The sequence below is a fragment of the Nomascus leucogenys genome, chromosome 1a, assembly GCF_006542625.1.
Source record: "Nomascus leucogenys isolate Asia chromosome 1a, Asia_NLE_v1, whole genome shotgun sequence".
In the NCBI taxonomy this organism is placed as follows: domain Eukaryota; kingdom Metazoa; phylum Chordata; class Mammalia; order Primates; family Hylobatidae; genus Nomascus; species Nomascus leucogenys.
In genome coordinates, this window is record NC_044381.1 from 51,858,339 (window position 1) to 51,877,430 (window position 19,092).

General features: G+C 41.6%; 1 long non-coding RNA gene across 1 annotated transcript in view; it reads right to left on the reverse strand.

The window, feature by feature from the left end:
* LOC115835729 overlaps nucleotides 1–19,092 on the reverse strand; it is a 78,124-nt gene that overhangs the window by 19,726 nt on the left and 39,306 nt on the right. Inside the window, exons 2-3 of the long non-coding RNA XR_004030758.1 lie at nucleotides 8,326–8,437; nucleotides 6,583–6,709 (exon numbers count right to left, since the gene is read on the reverse strand). This is a non-coding gene — a long non-coding RNA (uncharacterized LOC115835729). The remainder of the gene's footprint in view (nucleotides 1–6,582; nucleotides 6,710–8,325; nucleotides 8,438–19,092) is intronic.

Sequence of the window (19,092 nt, forward strand, 5' to 3'; positions counted from 1 at the left end):
CAATGATTCCTCTCCCTTCCTCCTATATGTGGGCATTAGCTTCAGTCCGAAGACTGGCCTGATGTTAGCTAAATGAAATCTAGAGGGTTAGATTTTCAGCTGTTGTGAGTGTGCATTCCTTCACAAAGACACATTAAGAACCACAGAAAGAAATGCCCTGAGATGAACGGAATTCATGCGTGGGTTTGCTCTCCTGTACCTTGGCAGAAAGGGCCGTGACTACGCAAAGAGAGTAGCTTCATTGAAAGTTGCACAACTTAGGCTAATGTTTCAATGTGTCATTGAGTTAGTAGAGTGAGAATTATTTATCTTTTAACCAGTAAAAATACTTTTGCTGAGTATGAAAACCAATGAAAGTGTTTTATTGCCTGAATTGTATTCAGATGTGTTTATTACTTTTCATTGTTTTTAAGCCCTTAATCAAAGACTTCACAGCACATGGACTGAGTCCTGTGGATTTGTTTTGCAAATGGGTTTTCACATGTGTTAACTGTGACTTCTGGTAAAGAAAACCAGAGCTAGACAGTGGATAAAGTGGTAAAAACAGATTTTATTCAGGAACTATTGCAATCAGGAAAAAGAGACCCCAGTGTAGAACTGAGCTCTATTGCAAATAAGACAAGAAGGGGTAGGGACTTATAGCCAAGGAGCAGGTTTGAAGAGTGGGGAGAGATTGGTGGATGGAAAATGACTAAGAGGAGACATCAAGGGGGAGGGGAGATTCTTAGTGCAGACAGGGCAGAGTGATCAGATATTGAAGGTAGGGGATGAGGAATTTGATCAGATATGGAAGAATCTGATATAAAAGCTGTGAGATTCTCTTTAACTTAACCGGACTCGTCCTAAAACTGAGCAATGCAGGCCCAACAAAATGTACACTGAAGCCCAAGGTTGAGCCATGTTGAGAAGAGGGCTTAGAGCAGTCTCACTAGAGCTGGGTCAAGGAGAGAGGTTTTGTCATATTTACCATCCAGAATTTACAGGGCAGATGTATACTGTTGCCCTGAAAGCAGTCTTCTGAGGAGGCAACACTAACGCTGGCGTCACTTATAGTATTTTTGGATCCTCCTTAAACACTGCCTACAGAAAAAGCGAACCAGATCTGGGTTTGAATTCTTGCTTTACCACTCATTTACAATTTAACCTGATACTTAATTTCTCAGCCTGTTCTTTCATCCATGAAGTGGGGTTACTAATACCTACCTTTCAGGGTTGTTGAGAGGGTTAGAGAAGATAGCTGATGTGAAACACTGGTTAACTTTGGAAACACATAAAGCCTAAACAAATAGCTATTCTAAAGATCGCCTTTAGAGCTGCAATGTTCTTCTAAATGTCCCTAGTGGTTACAGACTTGGTTTTCTGGATTTTTGAAGTGGTCTAAATTTATCAAAGCCCATCCCTATGGGAAAGATATCAAAGTGAGTAATACTGCTTTGGTCAGAAACAAAGTTTACCTCTTAACATTACGAGGCTGCTTTTGTCATATTACTTGGAAACTGGTTCTGAAGAAATGGCCAAAAAGAAATTCCTAAGTGGTTGCCATGGCCTTCCCTGGTGGTTGTTGGCTTCCACTCCAAGTCTGCACAGCTCTATCTACCACTGCCCCCTGCCCATGTATAGTCTCAGACCCAACACCCATCTCAACCTAGGCTGCCTGGCTTCTTGTCCATTCAGAGGCTTAATGTTTAGTCACCTTCCCAGACTGGTTTCTAGTAACACATTTACAAGAGCTGGACTCCTGAATCAGCCCCTGAATCACTCTATTACCATACAGACTGCATGCCCAAGAATCAAACTTTATTTATTTATTTATTTTTTTTTGAGACAGAGTCTCGTTCTGTTGTCCAGGTTGGAGTGCAGTGGTACAACCTCAGCTGACTGCATCCTCTACCTCCTGGGTTCAAGCCATTCTCCTGCCTCAGCCTCCCAAGTAGCTAGTTCTACAGGCATGCACTACCACGCCCATATAATTTTGTATTCTTAGTAGAGACAGGGTTTTACCATGTTGGCCAGGCTGGTCTCAAACTCCTAGACTCAAGTGATCCACCTGCCTCAGCTTCCCAAAGTCGTGGAGGTGTGGCCAGCCATACATGTTAACTTCTTTTTTTTTTTTTTTTTTGAGATGGAGTCTTGCCCTGTCGCCCAGGCTGGAGTGCAGTGGTGCAATCTTGGCTCACTGCAACAACTGATTCTCCTGCCTCAGGCTCCCAAGTAGCTGAGACCACAGGCGCCTGCCACCACATCTGGCTAATTTTTTGCATTTTTAGTAGAGACTGGGTTTCACTGTGTTAGCCAGAATGGTCTCGATCTCCTGACCTTGTGATCCACCGGTGTCGGCCTCCCAAAGTGCTGGGATTACAGGCATGAGCCACTGCGCCCAGCTGATGTTAACTTCTTGTTTTTGTTTTTGTTTTTTGGAATGGATTTTCGAGCCCAGGCTGGAGTGCAATGGCACGATCTCGGCTCACCGCAACCTCCGCCTCCTGGGTTCAAGCGATTCTCCTGCCTCAGCCTCCCGAGTAGCTGGGATTACAAGCATGCGCCACCATGCCCAGCTAATTTTGTATTTTTAGTAGAGATGGGGTTTCTCTATGTTGGTCAGGCTGGTCTCGAACTCCTGACCTCAGGTGATCCGCCCGCCTCAGCCTCCCAAAGTGCTGGGATTACAAGCGTGAGCCACCATGCCCGGTATGTTAACTTAAGAAGCTATTTTTACCTTCAGATTCCAATATTGTCCCAGTTCACTGACCTGGGCTCTTCCAACTCCCAGCCCTGACACGTGACCACGCTGAGTTCTGTATCACCCTGGCGCTCCCTCAGCATGCCAATACTCCTGCTATTTGAAATGGGCCTTGCTACACAGAAGAAGAATCCCTGTATAGAAGATTCATCAAATTCTTTTTTGCAAGCCATAGAATCAAACTGACTAGTTTTAACAGAAAAGTAATTTATTGAAGGGTACTGGGACTTGAAAGAAGATCAGGAAGGGCTAGACAACCAGGCTCAGTAAATGGGCAAGAAGAAGAAAAACTAGAATCAGCCACAGCCAGAGCCAAAATCATACCCAAGCCCTTACTGGTGAGGACACCACTGCCACCAGCACTGAGTGCTGGACCTCATGGCCACCACCTCAGCTCTGTACATCAGATGCAGCACCCCTCAGCTCCTGCCACTACAGGCATCCCCCAAAGGGATTCTCTACTGTGCTTCTTGGTATAAACAGCCTCTGCTGCAGTCTGGAGGGAGCCAATTGGATCGGTCTATCCCAGGTCACAGGGCAGTGCCCCCGCTTCAAGAGATCCTGGGAAAGTATCTGGCATCGTCAGCTTCCACAACAGGTGTCCAAAACAAGTATCCATGAAGCCTCGCAGGCTGTGTCTGCTATGATGAGGACATTAATCTCAATGTAGTAAACTTTAGCTCACTGGAATTTTAAAAGTTTTGAACACTTTTCTGGAAAGCTTTAAAAGAGGTTAAACCTTTGCATTAAAAAATTTCATTGCTGGGTGCAGTGGATCACGTCTGTAATCTCAGCACTTTGGGAGACTTAGGCTGGTGGATCACCTGAGGTCAGGAGTTGGAGACCAGCCTGGCCAACATGGTGAAACCCCGTCTCTACTTAAAATACAAAAATTGGCTGGGCATGGTGGCGGGCACCGGTAATCCCAGCTACTCAGGAGGCTGAAGCAGGAGAATCGCTTAAACCCGGGAGGCAGAGGCTGCAGTGAGCCAAGATTGCGCCATTGCACTGCAGCCTGGGCGACAAGATCGAAACATTGTCTCAAGAAAAAAAAAAAAGAAAAAGAAACAAGAAATATCACTTTTAAGAGTCTAGGATTAGGCTATAATGTGAAGCAGACTAAAATTTCTTCAAAAATATGTTTATTTTTATTAACAATTACAATTGGAAAAAACTAAATATTCAACAGAAGATGTTTGTTTACAAAATTAGCATAGTCACTTAATGGTACAATATGCAGCCATTAAAAATATAATTACTGGCAAGTTGTGGTGGCTCATGCCTGTAATCCCTGTGCTTTGGGAGGCTGAGGTGGGAGGATAGCTTTAGGTCAGGAGTTTGAGACCAGCCTGGGCAACAATGCAAGTGACCCCATTCTATAAAAACATTTTTTTTTTAATGAGCTGGGTGCAGTGGTATGCATCTGTAGTTCCAACTAGTTGGAAGGCTGAAGCAGGAGAATCACTTAAATCCAGGAATTCAAGCTGTTGTGAACTATGATCATGCCACAGCACTCCAGCCTAGCTTGGGCAACAAAGTGAGACCCTGTCTCTTAAAAAAAAAGTATAATCATATCAATTTTAAAGATACAAAGCAAGATATAAAACTGCCTACAGTAAATGCAGAATTACATACAGAATGGCCTCACCTTGTAAAAGTATTGACAGATAAGGAGCTAGACAGAGATAAATGTATCAGGAAGGTAGTCATGCTCACAATTGGTAAAAGCCATAAAAATATTTATTTTCTTATTTCTACTTTTTGTATCTTTCTGATTTTTCTTATAAAGGGGATGTACTGAATATATTCCTTATATATTTATAAGAGTGATTTTTAAAATATCTGTTTCATTTCCTATGGTCACTCCTGACATAACAATTTATCAATTAAGTTAGCTTATTTTAGATTTTAAAAGACTAAGAGCCATACAGTTAAATGCAATGACACACACAGTTCTTTTTTCTTTCTTTCTTTCTTTTTGATACGGAGTCTCACTTGTCGCCCAGGCTGGAGCGTAGTGGCACGATCTTGGCTCACTGCAACCTCCACTTCCCGAGTTCAAGCAATTCTGCGCGGCACGATCTTGGCTCACTGCAACCTCCACTTCCCGAGTTCAAGCAATTCTCCGCCTCAGCCTCCGGAATAGCTGGGACTACAGGCATGCACCACCATGCCCGGCTAATTTTTGTATTTTTAGTAGAGATGGAGTTTCATCATATTGGCCAGGCTGGTCTCGAACTCCGCGCCTGGCTGACACACACAGTTCTAAAAGTCACGTTATAAACAACTGGAGTTAGCTGAGTGTGGGCTCGGTGTTAGATGATATTAAGGAATTATTTTTGGAGATATGTTGGTTTGAATAGTCACAATGTCTATAATTTTTAAAAATCAGCGAAAATATATGTAAAGGAAATATTAAAAAATTAAGGAGGCTGGGGGCGGTGGCTCACACCTGTAATCCCAGCACTTTGGGAGGCCAAGGTGGGTGGATCACGAGGTCAGGAGATCGAGACCATCCTGGCTAACACGGTGAAACCCCGTCTCTACTAAAAATACAAAAAATAATTAGCCGGGCATGGTGGCGGGCACCTGGAGTCCCAGCTACCCAGGAGGCTGAGGCAGGAGAATGGTGTGAACTCGGGAGGTGGAGCTTGCAGTGAGCCGAGATTGTGCCACTGCACTCCAGCCTGGGTGACAGAGCGAGACTCCATCTCAAAAAAAAAAAAAAAAAAAAAAAAAAAAAAAAAAAAAAAAAATTAAGGAAAGCCATATAAAATGTTCAAAATGATTGAAAGTAATTGGATAGGAAAAGGAAAAGGATAAAAAAAGAATGGGCCGGGCGCGGTACCTCATGCCTGTAATCCCAGCACTTTGGGAGGCCAAGGCAGGCGGATCACCTGAGGTTAGGAGTTCAAGACCTGCCTGGCCAACATGGTGAAACCCCCATCTCTACTAAAAATACAAAAATTAGCTGGGCGTGGTGGCAAGTGCCTGTAATCCCAGCTACTCCAGCTACTTGGCAGGTTGAGGCAGGAAAATCGCTGGAACCCAGGAGGCGGAGGTTGCGGTGAGCCGAGATGGTGCCACTGCGCTCCAGCTTGGGTGACAGAGTGAGACTCCGTCTCAAAAAACAAAACAAAATGAAAACAAACAAAAAAACCGGATGCAAGCATTAACCAGAAGAAAGAAGGTGTAGCTATATTAACATTAAATTAGTGGTTACAGCAGAAAGTATCGCTAGAGATAAATAGGGAAACTTTATTATGAGAAAAAGGTTAAGTTTTCCAGAAGATACAAGAATTCTAAATTTGAATTCATCCTAATAACCTAGCCTCAAAATATTTATAGCAAAAACTGAAGAAAGAAATGAAGTCATACTTTCAGTGAGAGATTTTAACACCCCTCTCTCAATAAATGATAGAATAAGCAAACACTCAAAACAAGCAAAAAATAAGCAAATCATTAACAATACAGAAGACTTGAACAAGGTTAATAAACTTGACACAATTGACAAGAGGAACACTCCAACCAACAACCACAGAAAACATTTCCTTTTCAAGTGTATTTGGAACATTTATGAAATTGATGTATGCTGGACAACATAGCAAGTCTGAACAACTTTCACATTACTGAAATCATACAGAATCTTCTCCCTGGGCTTCACAGAATTATGCTAAAACATCACTTGTAAAAGAAACACAGGGCTGGGCACAGTGGCTCCCAGTGCATTGAGAGGCAGACGGAGGGTCGCATGAGGCCAGGAATTCAAGACCAGCCTGGGCAACAAAGCAAGATCCCGTCTCCACAAAAAATAAAAATTAGCTGGGTGTGGTGGTACATACCTGTAGTTTCAGCTACTTGAGGGGGAGTATGGTTTCAGGCGAGAGGGTCACCTGAGCCCAGGAAGTCGAGGCTGCAGTGAGCTATGATCACACCACTGTGTTCCAGCCTGAGCAGTAGAGAGACACCCTGTCGAAAGAAAGAAAGAAAGAGAAGGAAGGAAAGAAGGAAGGAAGGAAGGAAGGAAAGAAAGAAAGAAAGAGAAAAGAGAGAAAGAAAAGAAAGAGAAAAAGAGAGAAAGAAAGAAAGAAAAGAAGAAAAGAGAAAGAAAGGAAAGAAAGAAAGAAAGAGAGAGAGAGAGAGAAACAAACAAACAAACAAACCGTTAGGAAAAAGGTAACTAGAAAATTCACAAATTGACCTGGCGCGGTGGCTAATGCCTGTAATCCCAGCACTTTGGGAGGCCGAGTTGGGCGGATCACCTGAGGTCAGGAGCTTGAGACCAGCCTGACCAACATGATGAAACCCCGTCTCTACTAAAAATACAAAAATTAGCCGGGCATGGTGGCATGAGCCTGTAATTCCAGCTACTTGGGAGGCTGAGACAGGAGAATTGCTTGAAGCCGGGAGGCGGAGGTTGCAGTGAGTGGAGATCGCACCATTGCACTCCAGCCTGGGCAACAAGAGCAAAACTCCGTCTCAAAAAAAAAAAAGAAAAGAAAAGAAAGAAAATTCACAGATTAAGTGATCTAGTTTTAAATATCTTGTGGTACAAAGACTAAATCACAAAAGAAATTAGAAAATATCTAGAACCGAATGATGAATAACTCAGCCCCCTCTAAGATATTTTTATGCCACACTACCAATTTACTAAACCAAAGACGTTCCGTTTTTGTATAAAATAGCAATACTTTTCTTATTCCAAAAAGAGCTATACATGACCAGGCAAAAAATATCAAGGTCAACTTTTTTTTTTTTTTTGAGACGGAGTTTCGCTCTTGTTGCCCAGGCTGGAGTGCAATGGCGCGATCTCGGCTCACGCCTGTAATCCCAGCACTTTGGGAGGGCGAGGCAGATGGATTACCTGAGGTCAGGAGTTCGCCAGCCTGAGCACCATGGTGAAACCCCACCTCTACTAAAAATACAAAAAATTAGCTGGGCATGGTGGCGCATGCCTGTAATCCCAGCTATTCGTGAAGCTGATGCAGGAGAATCGCTTGAACTCTGGAGACGGAGGCTGCAGTGAGCCAAGACTGCACCACTGCACTCCAGCCTGGGCAACAAAGCAAGACTCCATCTCAAAAAAAAAAAAAAAAGTCAAATTAAGAAAACTAAGAAAAGCGGAGAAATTTCTCCATATTAGAGGAAACAAAGGAGACATGGGAACTCGGTTTTTTCTAATTATAATTTATAATTAGTTTATAATTATTGGGACATCATTGGAACAATTGAGAAAATCTGAATTTACATTTGAACTATGGCTTACATAGATAATACAAAGCAAGACAGCAAGTGGGGCAAGATATAAATAATGAATGAATGTAAAGGGCATATAGGAGTTCCTTGCACAGTTCTTGAAACTTTTCATGAGATGAAAGGAAATAATTGTTCCTGAACCATCATAACGGAATGGGTAGAAACAAACCCTGTGTTGTTCCCTTTTTGGCCTTTTAATTTAAAGTCAATATTTTAATAATCTTTTTGATGCTCCAGTTGGTTGCTCCCAGCCTGCAAATGGACCACTACCAATATGTAATTAAAGGAGAATAACAAATAGAATATAGATTACACAGGTGCTGACTTACAAATGCAAACGTTATAGCAGAAGATTAAGCTCCCCGGAGGCTAGAGGTGCGCATCTTTGCTTATTGCCATCATAATTCATTAATGGTCAAAGTAACGCTGAGATCAATATTCCTGCAGTCATGGGAATGAAAAAAGTGACCACCACCAAAACAAGATACAAAGACAGTCTCAAAATGTTTCTCCCTACATAATTAAGAAACCAGTCATTGTCATGAATTTTAAAACTTAACAGATTTTCTTAGCTATTGTGTGTTCAAGAGGTGGCTTACATTAAAGGATGTTGAAAAGAATTATTGTTCCCTTACATAGAAGGGTATGCAAGAGAGAGAGAAACAGAAAGAGAGAAACAGTTGCATATGTTTATCTTGTTATCTTCTTAGCTCCTCAAGAACAAATATTTTCCTTGAAATCTTTTTTTCTTTCTTTCTTTTTTCTTTTTTTTTTTTTTTCTGAGACGCAGTCTTGCTCTGTCAACAAGCTGGAGTGCAGTGGTGCGATCTTGGCTCACTGCAACCTCTGCCTCCCAGGTTCACGCCATTCTCCTGCCTCAGCCTCCCGAGTAGCAGGGACTACAGGCGCCCACCACGACCCCCAGCTAATTTTTTTTTTTTTTTTTGAGATGGACTCTTGCTCTGCCGCCCAGGCTGGAGTGTAGTGGTGCCATCTCGGCTCACTGCAAGCTCCGCCTCCCGGGTTCACGCCATTCTCCTGCCTCAGCCTCCTGAGTAGCTGGGACTACAGGCGCCCGCCACCATGCCTGGCTAATTTTTTGCATTTTTAGTAGAGACGGGGTTTCACCATGTTGGCCAGGATGGTCTCAATCTCTTGACCTCATGATCCACCTGCCTCGGCCTCCCAAAGTGCTGGGATTACAGGCATGACCCACCACGCCTGGCCTACATTTTTCCTATTGGCCATTTGTGTGTCTTCTTTTGAAAAGCGGCTATTAAGGTCTTTTGCCCATTTTTAAATTGGATTATTTATTTTTCGCTATTAAGTTGAATTCCTTATATATTTTGCATATTAACTCCTTGTCAGATGCACAGTTTGTAAATATGTTCTCCCATTCTATAGGTTGTCTTTTCACTCTGTTGATTGTTTCCTTTGCTGTGCAGAAGCTTTTTGGTTTGATCTAATTCCACTTGTCCATTTTTGCTTTTTGCGCTTTTTTTTTTTTGAGAGGGAGTCTCACTCTGTCGCCCAGGCTGGAGTGCAATGGTGCAATCTCGGCTCACTGCAACTTCTGCCTCCCAGATCCAAGCGATTCTTGTGCCTCAGCCTCCCGAGTAGCTGGGATTACAGGCACTCACCACTATGCCTGGCTAATTTTTTTGTATTTTTAGTAGAGATGGGGTTTCGCCATGTTGGCCAGGTTGGTCTTGAACTCCTGACCTCAGGTGAACCACTCGCCTTGGCCTCCCAGAGTGCTGGGATTACAGGCATGAGCCACTGCTCCCGGCTGTGCTTTTGAGTTCTCATCCAAAAAAATCTTTCCCCAGATTAATGTCATGAAGTATTTCCCTTATGATTTTTTTCCAGTAGTTTTATAGTTTCAGATCTTACATTTAAGTCTTTAATCCATTTTGAGTTGATTTTTGTTTATGGTGAGAGGTTGGTGTCTAGTTTCATTTTCTGCATATGGACATTCAGTTTTCCCCACATCATTTATTGAAGACACTGTCCTTTTTCCAATGTATGTTCTTGGTACCATCACAGAAAATCAGCTGGCTGTGTGTGGATTTATTTCTGTGTTCCCTATTTAGTGCCATTGATTAATGTGTCATGTTTATGCCAATACCATGCTATTTTGGTTATCATAGCTTTGTGTAGTATATTTTGAAGTCAGGTAGTGTAATGTCTCCAGTTTTGTTCTTTTTGTTCAAGAATGCTGTGGTTATTTGGGAACTTTTGTGGTTCCATACAAATTTTAGAATTGATTTTTTTCTATTTTTGTGAAGAATGTCATTTAAAGTTTGACAGGGATTGCACTGAATCTGTAGATCACTTTGAGTAGTATGTACATTTTAAGAATATTAATTCCTTCAGTCCATGAACACAGAATATCTTTCCATTTATTTGTATCCTCTTCAATTTCTTTCATCAATGTTTTATAGTTTCCATTGTAGAGATACTTTACCTCCTTGGTTAAATGTATTCGTAGATTTTATATATTTATATATATTAGTTATTATAAATGGGATTATTTTCTTGATTTCTTTTTTGGATAGTTCATTATTGGCATAAAAAAACACTACTGATTTTTGTATGTTGATTTTGCATCCTGCAACTTTACTAAATTGGTTTATCCATTCTAACAGTTTTTTTGGTGGAGTCATTAGGGTTTTCTATACATAATATCATGTCACCTGCCAACAGGGACAATTTGACTTCCTCCTTTCCAGTGTGGATGTCTTTTATTTCTTTCCCTTGCCTAATTACTTTGGCTAGCAGTTCTAGGACTATGTTGAATAAAAGTGATGAAAGTAGACATCTGTCCTGATCCAGATCTTAGAGGAAAACTTTTCAACTTTTCCCCATACAGTATGATATTAGCTGTGGGTTTGTGTGAGACTTTCTGTTAAACATTTCTTTTTTCTTTTTTTTGATGGAGTCTTGCTCTGTTGCCCAGGCTGGAGTACAGTGGTGCGATCTTGGCTCACTGAAACCTCTGCCTCCTGGGTTCAAGTGATGCTCTTGCCTAAGCCTCCCGAGTAGCTGGGACTACTGGCGCCCACCACCACACCTGGCTAATTTTTGTATTTTTAGTAGAGACGGGGTTTCACCATGTTGGCCAGGCTGGTCTTGAACTCCCGACCTCAGGTGATCTGCCCTCCTCAACCTCCCAAAGTGCTGGGATTACAGGCATGAGCCACCGCGCCTGGCCTCTGTTAAACATTTCTGCTTTTAGTTTTCTCATTGTAAAGAGGCTCTCTTACCCAAAACTTTTAAAATAAATACTGCTCTTTTATGATATGCTCATATTTTACATAAGTTGGAATAACAAGGCTAAGAGTGGTGTGACTCACGCCTGTAATCCCAGCATTTTGGGAGGCTGAGGCGGGAGGATAGCTTGAGTGTGGGAGTTCGAGACCAGCCTGGGCAACACAGAGGGACACTGTCTCTACAAAAAAAAAAAAAAAAAAATTAGCTAGGTGTGCTGGTGTGTGCTTGTAGTCTCAGCTGCTTGGAAGGCTGAGGTGCGAGGATCACTTGAGCCTGGGAAGTCAAGGCTGCAGTGAGCCCCGATTGTACCACTTGCACTTAGCCTGGGCAACAGAGCAAGACCCTGTCTCAAAAACAAGCAAACAAAGAATAATGCATATTTCAAGTAGTATAACTGGCCTAGTAAGAAAGTCCCAGCTTTGGCAGGCACAGTGACTTAACACCTGTAATCCTAATATTTTGGGAGGCTGAGGTGGGAGGATCACTTGAGCCCAGGTTTTTAAGACCAGCCTGGGCAACATGGTGAGACCCCACCTCTGAAAAAATTTTTTTAAAAATTAAAAAAATAGTCCAGGCGCCGTGGCACTCGCCTGTAATCCCAGCACTTTGGGAGGCCGAGGCAGGCGGATCACGAGGTCAAGAGATCGAGATCATCCTGGCCAACATGGTGAAACCCCATCTCTACTAAAAATACAAAAACTAGCCAGGCATAGTGGTGCATGCCTGTAGTCCCAGCTACTTGGGGGGCTGAGGCAGGAGAATCGCTTGAACCTGGGAGGTGGAGGTTGCAGTGAGCTGAGATCGTGCCACCGCACTCCAGCCTGGCGACAGAGTGAGACTCTGTCTAAAAAAAAAAAAAAATTAAAAAAATAGGCCTGGCACAGTGGCTTATGCCTGTAATCCCAGGACTTTGGGAGGTCGAGGTGGGCAGATCACCTGAGGTCAGGATTTCAAGACCAACCTGGCTAACATGGCGAAATGCCATCTTTACTAAAAATACAAAAACTAGCCAGGTGTGGTGACACACACCTGTAGTCCCAGTTACTTGGGAGGCTGTGGCAGAAGAATTGCTTGAACCCAGGAGACAGAGTTTGCAATGAGCTGAGATCACGCCACTGCATTCCAGCCTGGGTGACAGAGCAAGACTCCGTCTCAAAAAATAAATAAATAAAAATAAATGTTTTAAAAATAAGAAAGTCCCAGTTTTGTGCAAAATTTGAAATTATTTAACTCCTGTCAAGAGTAATTTTTTAGGCCGGCTGCAGTGGCTCACACCTGTAATCCCAACACTTTGGGAGGCTAAGGCCAGTGGATCACCTGAGGTCAGGAGTTCAAGACCAGCCTGGACAACATGGTGAAACCTTGTTTCTACTAAAAATACAAAAATTAGCCAGGCATGGTGGTGGGCACCTGTAATTCCAGCTACTTGGGAGGCTGAGGCAGGAGAATTGCTTGAACCCGGGAGGCAGAGGTTGCAGTGAGCCAAGATCATGCCACTGCACTCCAGCCTGGGTGATAGGAGCGAGACTCTGTCTCAAAAAATAAATAAATAAGCTGGGCGTGGTGGCTCACGCCTGTAATCCCAGCACTTGGGAGGCCTAGGCGGGTGGATCACAATGTCAGGAGTTCGAGACTAGCCTGACCAACATGGTGAAACCCCGTTTCTGCTAAAAATACAAAAATTAGCCAGGCATGGTGGCGTGCACCTGTAATCACAGCTACTCAGGAGGCTGAGGCAGGAGAATCGCTTGAACCCGGAAAGCGGAACTTGCAGTGAGCCAAGATGGTGTCATTGCATTCCAACCTGGGCTACGCAGGGAGACTCCGTCTCAAAAAAAAAAAAATTAAATTAAATAAGTAAATAAATAAAAATAAAAAGTTGTTTTTTAAAAGCTGCACAATTTCAAAACTAAGAGGCAATAAGAATGGCAACTGTCTTAATCTTTGTGGCTATGTGGCATGCCACTTTAGCTGGTAATCAGAAGTCCAATGGAACTTGTAATTATGTGCTCTTTGATAACATGAATTTGGATATGATGAGTTTGGTGATTGGCTCCTGTCCTTTTGCAGCAGGATCATCTTGGTCATTTCATTAACTTTGTACTAAATTGGCGTCACATGTTATGGAATTGAATATTGTAGACCCTACTTACTGAGTTACAATGAGATTTTACTTGCACCCGCCATCATTTAACAGTGGGTTGTAGATCATGCTGTTATTTAAAAGTTATGTAAATTTAAATCTAGAAGTAGTTCAGTGGATTTTTATGTTGTTAGCTTATTATTATTATTATTATTTGAGATGGAGTCTCACTCACTCTGTCACCCAGGCAGGAGTGCAATGGCACGATCTTGGCTCACTGCAACCACCTCCCGGGTTCAAGTGATTCTCATGCCTCAGCCTCCTGAGTAGCAAGGATTACAGATGCCCACCATCATGCTCGGCTAATTTTTGTATTTTTAGTAGAGATGGGGTTTCACCACGTTGGTCAGGCTGGTCTTGAACTCCTGGCCACAAGTAATCCACCTGCCCTGGCCTCTCAAAGTGCTGGGATTACAGGCATGAGCCACTGCACCTGGATGATGTTGTTATTTTAATTTCAATTATAATTTTAAATTATAATTAATTTTTTAAGACAGTGTCTCACCCCGCATGATCATAGCTCGTCTCAATTATTTAAAAATGTATTTAAGGGGCCAGGCGCAGTGGTTCACGCCTGTAATCCCAGCACTTTCGGAGGCCGAGGTGGGTGGATCACCTGAGGTCAGAAGTTCAAGACCAGGCTGGTCAACATGGTGAAACCCCGTCTCTACTAAATATACAAAAATTAGCCAGGCTTGGTGGCAGATGCCTGTAATCCCAGCTACTTGGGAGGCTGAGGCAGGAGAATCACTTGAACCCAGGAGACGGAGGTTGCAGTGAGCCGAGATGGCGCCATTGTACTCCAGCCTGGGCAACAAGAGCAAAACTTTGTCTCAAAAAAAAAAAAAGTTCTTTAAATCAAAAAATATGTAATAATATTTTGTAGAGATGAGGTCTTACTTTGTTGCCCAGGCTGGTCTCAAGCTCCTGGGCTCTAGTGATCTTCCCACCTCAACTTCTTGAAGTAGTGGGATTACAGGTGTGAGCCACCACCTCTGACCTATTATTTTAATTTTTAGAGTTATAATTTTTAAATAGTTTTTATTCCATAACAAGGTCATCTAAGGAGCAAGTTCCAGTGAGCATTTAATTCAGTGAGAACAAAAACTCAATCTTGAAAATATATTCTTTTGGAACAGAAGTCAGAGACAATAAAACACTAGATAAAGGCCACATGGCCACGTACCAAGCTATTAAATTTTGGAGACAGTACTCTGTGAAATATCAAAGATAATTCCGGGAAAATTTAAGAGAGTATTAAAGCAAATATAACTTTAAGTTTGCGAATACAATCTTATAACTGGGCATGGATAATGAAATGGAAAAAATGCTATGGCTGCAAGATCATTCGTAACACAATGTGTCCTTATGCTACAGAGATTGTCTGCACCTGTGCTCTGAGATTATACCCCCATGACCATAAAGATCTGCCTATAAAAAAACTACTCATGAATTATGCATGCTTTGAATATATGAAGAGTTTGGAAAAATCACTCTTCTTTCCAATTTCTTGGTTATCTAATGGCCTCCAGGTATAAAACATAAGAATTTAACTCATTTATGTTTTCTTCTTCCTCCCAATTCCTTCAGTGTTAGGTAGTTATGTCATTATTTTTAAGTTTTGTTGTGGTTACCCCTTAACTTTAAATACTACGTTACACATCAATTTTTCATTCCAAAAACTTGAGTCAGTATCCTGACTTCAGATTACAGAAGTTGCAGATATCTATGATACTATCCTTCTCTTCATATTTCCTTAACTTTCTATTTCCCACCTTTTGTCAGCTATACTTTTATATTATGAAGAATAATGCTTGCCTTTTTTTGCAAAATAACCAAGATCTTACTTTCTTTGTCCTTAGGTTGACTGTAAAGGATGAACTTTAACTTAGAAGATGAATTCATTCTAGAGATCTAATATACAGGATGGTGACTGTAGTTAACAACAACAACAAAAAGTAATTACATTAGTAAGACTACATCAATATTGTGCACTGCTGAACTAGGTAGCATATTAGGAATGCAATTTTCCTTTCTATGAGAGCAGTGTTATATCCTTCATATGTTTAGCATACCCTTCATATATTCAATGAAAAATATCTTAGCACCATGTATTAGTCTTTTTCTTACACTCCCTAAATTACTGAAAATTATATATTATTCTTCTAAATTGGGCCATAACATACTCAATTGGCTTTTTGTTTTTCTGGAATTATTAATTGCCTATCTTTTTATTGACTAAATATATAGTTTATCTTATACTAAAACTTTTGTTGCTGTTGTTCTCCTAGTAACACTATGGATGGCATGCAATTATTTTGCCCCAGAGTCCTTCTCTTTGGCACTCTTTGTCCTCCTACTTCAAAATGGATGATTTTTTTTTTTTTTTAATCACACACTACTTTCCTTTCTTGTGTTAGAAAGATCCCTTGCCTTAATCTTTCTTGGATAACTTCTTCATCCTGCTGGAATACATGCTCAAATAACTTAAAAAAGGAGTCCTTCCAAGTAAATTTTACAAGTCCTGGTTTGTATGAAACACCAACATTCTACCCTCACAGTTGATTGATAGGTAGGCTGGATATGTAAATTAGTTTCAAATTTAATTTCCCCCAGAACTGAAAGGACTACTCTATTATCTTCCAGCAGCCAGAGATGTTAATGAGAATTGAGCTGTTCAATTTACATTCCTCTATAGGTGGCCTAATTTTTCCTTCTGAAAGCTTTCAAAAACTTTTGTTTATTCTTAGAGTTCTAAAATTTTACAAAATTATGTCCAAGTGGGTTATCTTCCCCATTTATCACAGTTGGCACTTAGAGGGTTATTTTAATGTAAAAATGTGTCCTTTTCTGGGAAATTTTCTTATATAATTTCTCGAGTAATGTCTCTTATACCGTTTTGTCTGTTCTCCACTTCTGGATCTCATATTACTTAGCTGTTGGACGTCTTAAATGGGTTTTTACATCTCCTATTTTCTGTCATATTTCTCATCAGTGATGGAGAATGCCATCTTCACCTCACTACTGTCATCTTTGTCTACATCAATTGATTATAATAATAATAACAATGGCCGGGCGCAGTGGCTCACGCCTGTAATCCCAGCACTTTGGGAGGCCGAGGTGGGTGGATCACGAGGTCAAGAGATCGAGACCATCCTGGCTAACATGGTGAAACCCCGTCTCTACTAAAAATACAAAAAATTAGCTGGGCGTGGTGGCGGGCGCCTGTAGTCCCAGCTACTCAGGAGGCTGAGGCAGGAGAATGGTGTGAACCCAGGAGGCGGAGATTGCAGTGTGCCAAGATCGCACCACTGCACTCCAGCCTGGGAGACAGAGCGAGACTCCGTCTCAAAAATAAAAATAAAATAATAATAATAATAATAATAACTATGTCAGCCTGGAGTAGAATCCTTGTTTTTACCGTTTTAAGTGTTTTACCCAGAATCATGCCTGCCCATCTGCTGTTCAAGTAGCATCCTCTCAGAAGATTGATGCTGAAAATGCCAGGAAATGGAATATTTTAAATAAAAAAATAAAAATAAAAAACCTTTTTGAAGTCCAGTTGTAGATATTGCTTTCCCCTCTTCTGCCAGGCTCATCACTCTATCATAGATAAAATTAAATTGGTGTGGCATAATTTGCACTTCACAAAATCATGTTGATTACGACCCAGTACCTTGTACTCTTCTAGGTGGTTGCAAATTGATTGTTTGATGATTTGCTCTTGTATCTTCCCAGGCATCCAAGATAAGTTGAATAGTCTATAATTACTACAGCTGTCCTTTTCCCTGTTTTAAAAAACAGGTACTCCATCTGCTGATTCTACTTGTCAGGACCTTCTTCTGTCCAACCTTCATTTTCTAAAATAAAGGCTGGTGGTCTTGCAATTATATTTGCCAATTCCTTAAGTGTCCTGGGATGCGAGTAATCAAGCCCTGCTGATTTGAATGTACCAAGCTTTCTGAAGTGCTCTTCAATCACTTCTTTCTCCTTGTTTGCCTTTGCACCTCCAAGATGATAGCACTTAATCCAGTTTAGTTTCCTTATCACTGCTGATTAAAAAGAAAAATGAAACAGGTTAAAAACACAGTGAAAGCCTCTGCTATTACAGTTCTTTGTTAATAGTTTTTATTTAGCAGTATCTGTTGATAGTATTGTTTTGTTAGTAGTTTTAGTGGTTGCATTTTACATCCTATAGAGCAAATTCCTTTCGGTATTCTTCCTTCCATTTTTTCTCCCTTCCTGCCTCATTCATTCCTTCCTTTCTTCCTCCTGCCCTCCTATTTTCCCTCCTTCCTTCTGTTTCTCTCTTTCTTTCTTTTAAATTTCTTACAGAGGATGAGATAAGGGGAAGGGAGGAAAAAAAGAGGCCAAGAATCCCACATAACATTATGACCAAGACATTTACTAAACACCAAATGCCTACATGCTCCCCGCAATTTCTCAGGCTGTTTGTAGCTGGAGTGAGGGGGCACATGACTAGTTCTGGTCAATACGTACTGAAGACCTATGAGTCCCCCAGGATCTCCTTCCTCTGCACCAGTTAGCTAGAAGTCACATGTTCTGGATGGTGAACCAAAAGGCAAGAAGCGTGGACCCGAGTCACCATTAGAAGGCTGCAGTCCTGGAGAATCATCAGATCCCCAGAGGACTATGTGTTAAGCCACAGATATTTGGGGGTTTGTTTTTTCTAGCTTATCATCACTAATACAGCATTAATTTCTGGATTAATCAGATTAGGCTAGGTTTTTGCCAAGGGAACAAATTAACACTGAAATCTAAGTGGCTTAACATGACAAAGGTTTGTTTCTTACTCATGGTATGTGGTAGCTAGTCTCCAAAAAGGGTTCCCAATGACTCTTCCCTCCTGGTAATCACACCCTTGGAAAGTTACCTCCCACTCTGACTCTGCACGATCCCATGACTCACTTTAAACAAGGAAGTGTGCAGAAATAAGTGTGGCAGAAGTGACACTGTGGCTCTCCCCAGTGCCTTAGAAATCCGGGCACTTCCTGATACTGCATTTGGAGCCATTCACAATATAAAATATCTGGAGAATGAACCTCTATTCAGAGGAGCACCAAAGTGCCAGACATAAGCACAGAAGCATCTTTAGTTCAATCCCAGTCAAGCTTCCTAAGCACCCCAGACCCAGGCACTATCTGACCACAACCACAGGACAGACTCTAAGTGAGACTGTAAGAACTCCCCAGGTGAGCCCAGCCAACTCACAAAATTGAAGAAGTAACAACAAATTGTTGTTTTAAACCATTTTGTATGGGACAGCTTGTTAGGCAGTGGTAGCAAACTGAAGCATCGTACATACCCAATGTGGGTGAATGGGCATTGGGCTCCACACAGACATTCATGGAACCAGGTTGATATGGGTTCCACCATCTTGTATCTGCACCATTGGGAATGCGACCTCTCTGATGGCAGTGGTAAGGGAAGAGAGGGCTGAGGGGTTGCAACACAACTTTTAAATGTTTTCATCTCTGCTCCCAGTCCACTGGCCAATGAGAATTGTCAGGGAGTAAATGGAGATTCAATGCACATTACATGACTCTGCCACAGACCTTGCCAATAAAATTTGCCCTTGTTTCCTATAGTATTATAAGAAGGCTTATCCAAGTACCTACCACCCAACTGGCTTTCCAAGAATTATAAACAATGATGTAGG